Consider the following 5,328-nt stretch of genomic DNA (forward strand, 5'->3'; position numbering starts at 1 on the left):
ATAATTATTTCAGTTTTTTTGAATTTTGGTCAAATCTGGACAAACTATGGTCAAACAATGGTCAAACTACTTATTCAAGAAATATTAGTGTTACTAAATATTATTTTAGTTTTTCTAAATTTTGGTCAAATCTGGTCAAACTATGGTCAAACTATGGTCAAACTGTGGTCAAACTACTTATTCAAGAAATATTAGTGTTACTAAATAATTATTGTTTTTTAGAACAATAGTTTCAAACTTAAACAGTGAAATGTGTGACTTCATGTTCAAGCTAAATTCCTAAGGGTTAATAGGACTAGTCGTCAACCCGTGCATTCGCACGGGCAAGCAGATATATTGCATGGATAGAATTTCCACATAAGGCATGCCACGATTATTCCTATATGTATTTGTGTTATTATCCATAGCAATGGATTTAGATCCATTGTAAATGTATGCCGTCCTATTTATAAAATTGTTGTCTTAACTTAATCAACATTGGGGATGTTCCGTGGGCATGCATAGCATCGTTCATTAATTTTCTTAGGAATCACACTCTCTAAATTTTCTATTACTTGTGAAACTGGATATGAATTGCTGGGTTTAGCTAAAGAAAGAATAGTTTCCACTATGCCTGAATAACTTTAGGACTTGGTATAAAGTAATCTTCGTTGTCAGATATAGTTTCACAACCTTGATGGATGCATAAGTTACCATGTTTTTCTCAAATCAGTTGTGAGCCATTACTCGACTGTTTATTTTTACATGTACATGCAAGAGAATTACCGTGCTCACAATTATAAAAGGCCGATGTGTCTGCACCACATTATATTTACTCGGATAAGATTGTTTGTACTTGTTATAATTATAGTTGTAATAACAAAATGAACCTCTATAATATATACTTGTAAACAATGTTTCTTCCAACCTTGTAGGATGGACATTCTTCATCTAATATGAATATCGCGTTGAGCACATCGCATGCCATCAGTTTAAAGAAACAAAAAATAATTCAACCTATAAACGAACATGATTGTTGATGATTATTATTTGGTTATTACTTGCCAAATTGGTGACTTTATTGGAAAGAAAGATTAGCTCTTGAACGTCGTGTTGTTTGTAAGAAATAGCTAGTGTACAGTCCAACAATGTGATTGAACCAACGAAACAAATAATCGCTATAAAAAATGGGCAAGAAAGCAACCAAACAGAGCCAGAGAGGCTTGACCACCCCATGCGTAGCGTAAGAAAATAAGGAAAAACATGAAAGTATTTAAACTAAGAGAAGATTTTGTGATTGAAATGTTGCTGATAGCAAAAACTATTGATTCTATTGGTAATTTTTAGTGCAAGAACAATTATATTGATAAACTTTTGTTGCAGGATTTATTATTTAATATTCGTTTCAATTTTTGCTACAGTTAGACTACATAATTTACTTGTAGTAATTATATTGACAATTATGTTGGCAAAATAATAAGAAATATTTATTTTCACATGTGCAATCCATGTACTTTCTTTTATATTAGTGGTCGAAATTTTAAAATAATGACTAATCATGTATAGCTCAGCTTGACGCCATAAATACTATGTAGTTTTCAATGATTGGAGATCTCTTTGGAGAGAAGTACTACACTATCAAAAAATAACTGAATATATGTGTTTTACATGTATCAAAAACATGATGACACGTCAACCCTTTTGGACCAATACTAAATACTTAGGATGATACAACAATGGTATTTAATTCAAACCATGTGACATCTCGATGGTGGAGAATTCGAACTAAAGTTAGCTTTGCTGAGCTCAAAGTTTTCGATTTGGCATGTCAATCATATAGAATTTCATGCCTAGAGGTGAATTTTCAATCACACCTACTTATTATGGGCCTGTGTTCAATAAACTATGTGTTCATATCATTCATATAATCATAAATGATAATATGAAAGAATCTTCCCTCTAGTGCCCAACATATCCAAATAGACATCATGGATTACCTTTTCTCTTGCATACCCGGGAGAACATATATTTGCACCCTCAAACTGCATAGCATGGTGTCAGTTTAGATCTGAGTGCAGAGCAAAAAATATGTCAACGTACATTAGAAACATACATGGATATGTAATGCGGAAGCTGATGTGGCTACCCTTCTGAGAGGTTTTTGACTTATTCAACTTGTTGGTGAATGCTTGAAAATAATAAGCTCAATAGAACAATACAATCAAATCCGTTATCAACTAATGGAAAAATAACTTTCTTTCTGCAGTTTACGACTTTACATGCTAATCAATCTTAGCTCCGTCTAAGTTTCTACTATAAACTGATTTGATACCAAGTATGACTTTATTAAAAAATTATAGCACTGGATCAACTCCTAATGATGCTTATTCTTGTTAACTTGGTCTACGGAAAGCCAAATATGAATGTTTTCTCATTTAAATTGAAAATATCAGATCACAATGGATTGAAAACATATGTGTCGAGGCCAAATTAATAATGAGACTGTAGGACTTTTGGTAAGATTACACGGTAAAAAAACTACAGTTTTCACCTTATTTGATTGATCAAGAAGATGGATCCTCCTATCTCGTCTTCACAAAGACCAGCAAACAAATGCTTCTAATCCAAGGGAACTTTTAGGAACTACATGGACATGGAGATATATGCCATAAAATTCATAGAACAAAATGGTTATTTAAATGATAAAGATAATGTGCGAACGTGCTACTGCTCTTCTTAACACGCATCGCCTTATCCACCATGCAAACCATGTATGTGCCATGTAGATGTTAGGCATGTCCGTGGTACAGTGCATCATATCAGTGCTGCGCTGTAGGTGCGTCCTGTTTAGATTCACAGTTTTATACGTTCCTGGCCAATGAACTAATCTCTGTGAAGCTTTCTTGATCCTTTGATTGTGCAGCCACATCCACTGCGATGAAGACAAACCAATCATCGAATCAGAGAAAACCCAGTCGGATATATCAAGCTAGTACAAAGCGATTGCCTTAACTATGTGTACAGATCGATGAGTTGTGTGTGTAGTTGCTAGCCTTAACTGGGAGCGGAGACCTAGTCGCCTCCGTTGTTGGAGAGAGGCCCGCTGGAACACACGAGCGACGTCAACCTTAGTTGTGCTCCGACTTCGATCCGATCTGCTTGACGTATCACATACGTGAGAAGATTTGGAATTGAATCCACATATAGTATTATCCTCCATCAATTATAAACAGTAAGCCTCTCAATCTTACACAAAAGTAGCTTCCAACCAAGGATCACCTCCATAGCTAGAACAACGAAGACTCTTCCCTGTGCTATACAATAAAAACTAAGGCAGTGCCTTACGGACAATTTCAGATTAGGACATTGATGGAGACATGGTGCAGTAAAAAATATCCAAGTTGAGCAGGTCTCTGTGTACCTGTCATTGATAAAAATAAATCCCTCGATGGACAAATACTAACTTTTTTATGCAAAACTGAAACATTACATGTAAATATAATAGGAATATAATTGAGTGTAGAAATCATATGTACGATTATGAATGGTCGTTTACCTCAACAGCAACAGAGAAATCATCTTTGTTACAGATCAGTAGAAGGTAAAAAAAATGGAGCCATTTATGGGAGTGCCCAAGCCTAAAAATATCAAACAAATTACCACATGAAAATTAGAATAGGGAGAAGTGGAAGTGCGGCTGTAACCCAACGTATTCGTGATACTGCATGTTTGTAGGCAAAACTTAATACCTGTTTGTAAGTAACTGTTGAGTTGCCCCGTCGTGCCTACATTCTCAATTCCTCATACCTATACATAGAAAATAGCTCAAATAACATTTATCTTGTGTGAAAGACAGAAAGCCATAACAAATGAGATGTCTCATATATGTTATAATAGTTGTCCTGATAAATATGTGTTTTTGCATATTGTGCAAATAAGGATAGCTGGCCTAGCAGTTTTACTGACAGGCTTCTGTTAAACATGGAAAGCATAGCAGTGTCCATGTTGTGAGCTTAATTACACCAACATCAGTTTTATTTAACACATGCGTAACCTTAAATCGGTGAGGCCACCGACTAACAGGGGATCCAAGCCTCCAGCGCATGAACACCTGTGCAGAGCAAAGTGGTTGTGACAAAACAAATCAATTGACAACAACAATCACATATATAGATCAATCTCTGATTCTTAGGCTATGGTACAGAACTACACATCAAGAAAAGCTTCGCATATGCGCTCTGGCCGGATAAATAGAATAGACACTAAAATTGATACCTTGTATGGAGAGGCGATACACCTTTTTTACCTCGAAGCAAAGGCTGGACAGTGAGATATAAAAGAGTAATTATTCCACAGCCGAGGGTCATGCATTGTACTTCATTATCCAACTTTGTAAAACGTACGCAGAAGGACAATTACATGATCAGTCTCCAATGTTCATTGTCTGCATCTCAATCTTGTTTTGCCCCTAATAAAATTTAACACACAAAGGCCGATGGCACATGGAGGCAAAGGCCATGGCATATCTGCCTTGCCCTGTTGCAATATGAATCAATCAGATGGCACGATTCGCCGCTAGATCGATGAAAAGAATCAGAGATATCTCCTGAGAAACAAATAAATTATAAGAACCAATAATAAATCTGCATGCTAATATAGGCCAGCACCGTTTGCATCTTACCCATACAAATCCTTTTGATCACCATGTTTTTTTAGGCTCTGCGGACACATCTAAGCTCTTACTCAATCTTCTTTGTACGATGGATAGATTGACAATGGAGAGACATTATGGGATCCTGTCGCCGGCGTCGTAGGAAAACGATCTACGATCAAAGAAGAACCTGAGGCAATCGATGGACATATCTCCCTTGCAGCCCTGCATGATGTGGCTATCCCATTGCTTCGGCTCCTCCAAGAGCCCTAGGCAGCGCAGCAGCCTCGCTGCAAACAATTCAGACCTCGATCTGGCTGTTCCACCCTTAATTCATGCCTGTGACATCTCCTTCCTCCAGTTACCGATGCTTCTATTGTGCAGCCTAACACGGCGGAGAAGGAGGAACTATTGATGGTGCCCAGAGCAAGGCATGATGGCGGCATGCGGAAGCCAAGCCGGCAGCCTCGCTAGGCCTTTTGTTTAGAAGACCATGGAGATTCTGTTTTCAGGGAAGATGATCTGTTGAGAAAAGATGACGTGAGACATCAGCCTAGCTGAGCGTTTTTATTTCTATAAGATGGTAGGTGGTCTATTGAGATAAAAGACACACGTGAAAATCTCATAAAAAAAGATGCGTGCATGCAAATAACTTGACGGCAACCCTAGAAAAATTTGATGGCATAAGACGCGTGCGT

General features: G+C 37.1%; 1 long non-coding RNA gene across 1 annotated transcript; it reads right to left on the reverse strand.

The window, feature by feature from the left end:
- Window positions 1-3,032: 3,032 nt before the first annotated feature.
- LOC119282433 lies at window positions 3,033-4,076 on the reverse strand. Its single transcript, XR_005138737.1, has 4 exons — window positions 3,729-4,076; window positions 3,536-3,617; window positions 3,231-3,400; window positions 3,033-3,134 (listed from the first exon to the last, which is right to left on the reverse strand). It is a non-coding gene; the product is annotated as an uncharacterized LOC119282433 (long non-coding RNA).
- Between the last annotated feature and the right edge of the window lie 1,252 nt (window positions 4,077-5,328).

The sequence above is a fragment of the Triticum dicoccoides genome, chromosome 3B (assembly GCF_002162155.2).
Source record: "Triticum dicoccoides isolate Atlit2015 ecotype Zavitan chromosome 3B, WEW_v2.0, whole genome shotgun sequence".
In the NCBI taxonomy this organism is placed as follows: Eukaryota; Viridiplantae; Streptophyta; class Magnoliopsida; order Poales; family Poaceae; genus Triticum; species Triticum dicoccoides.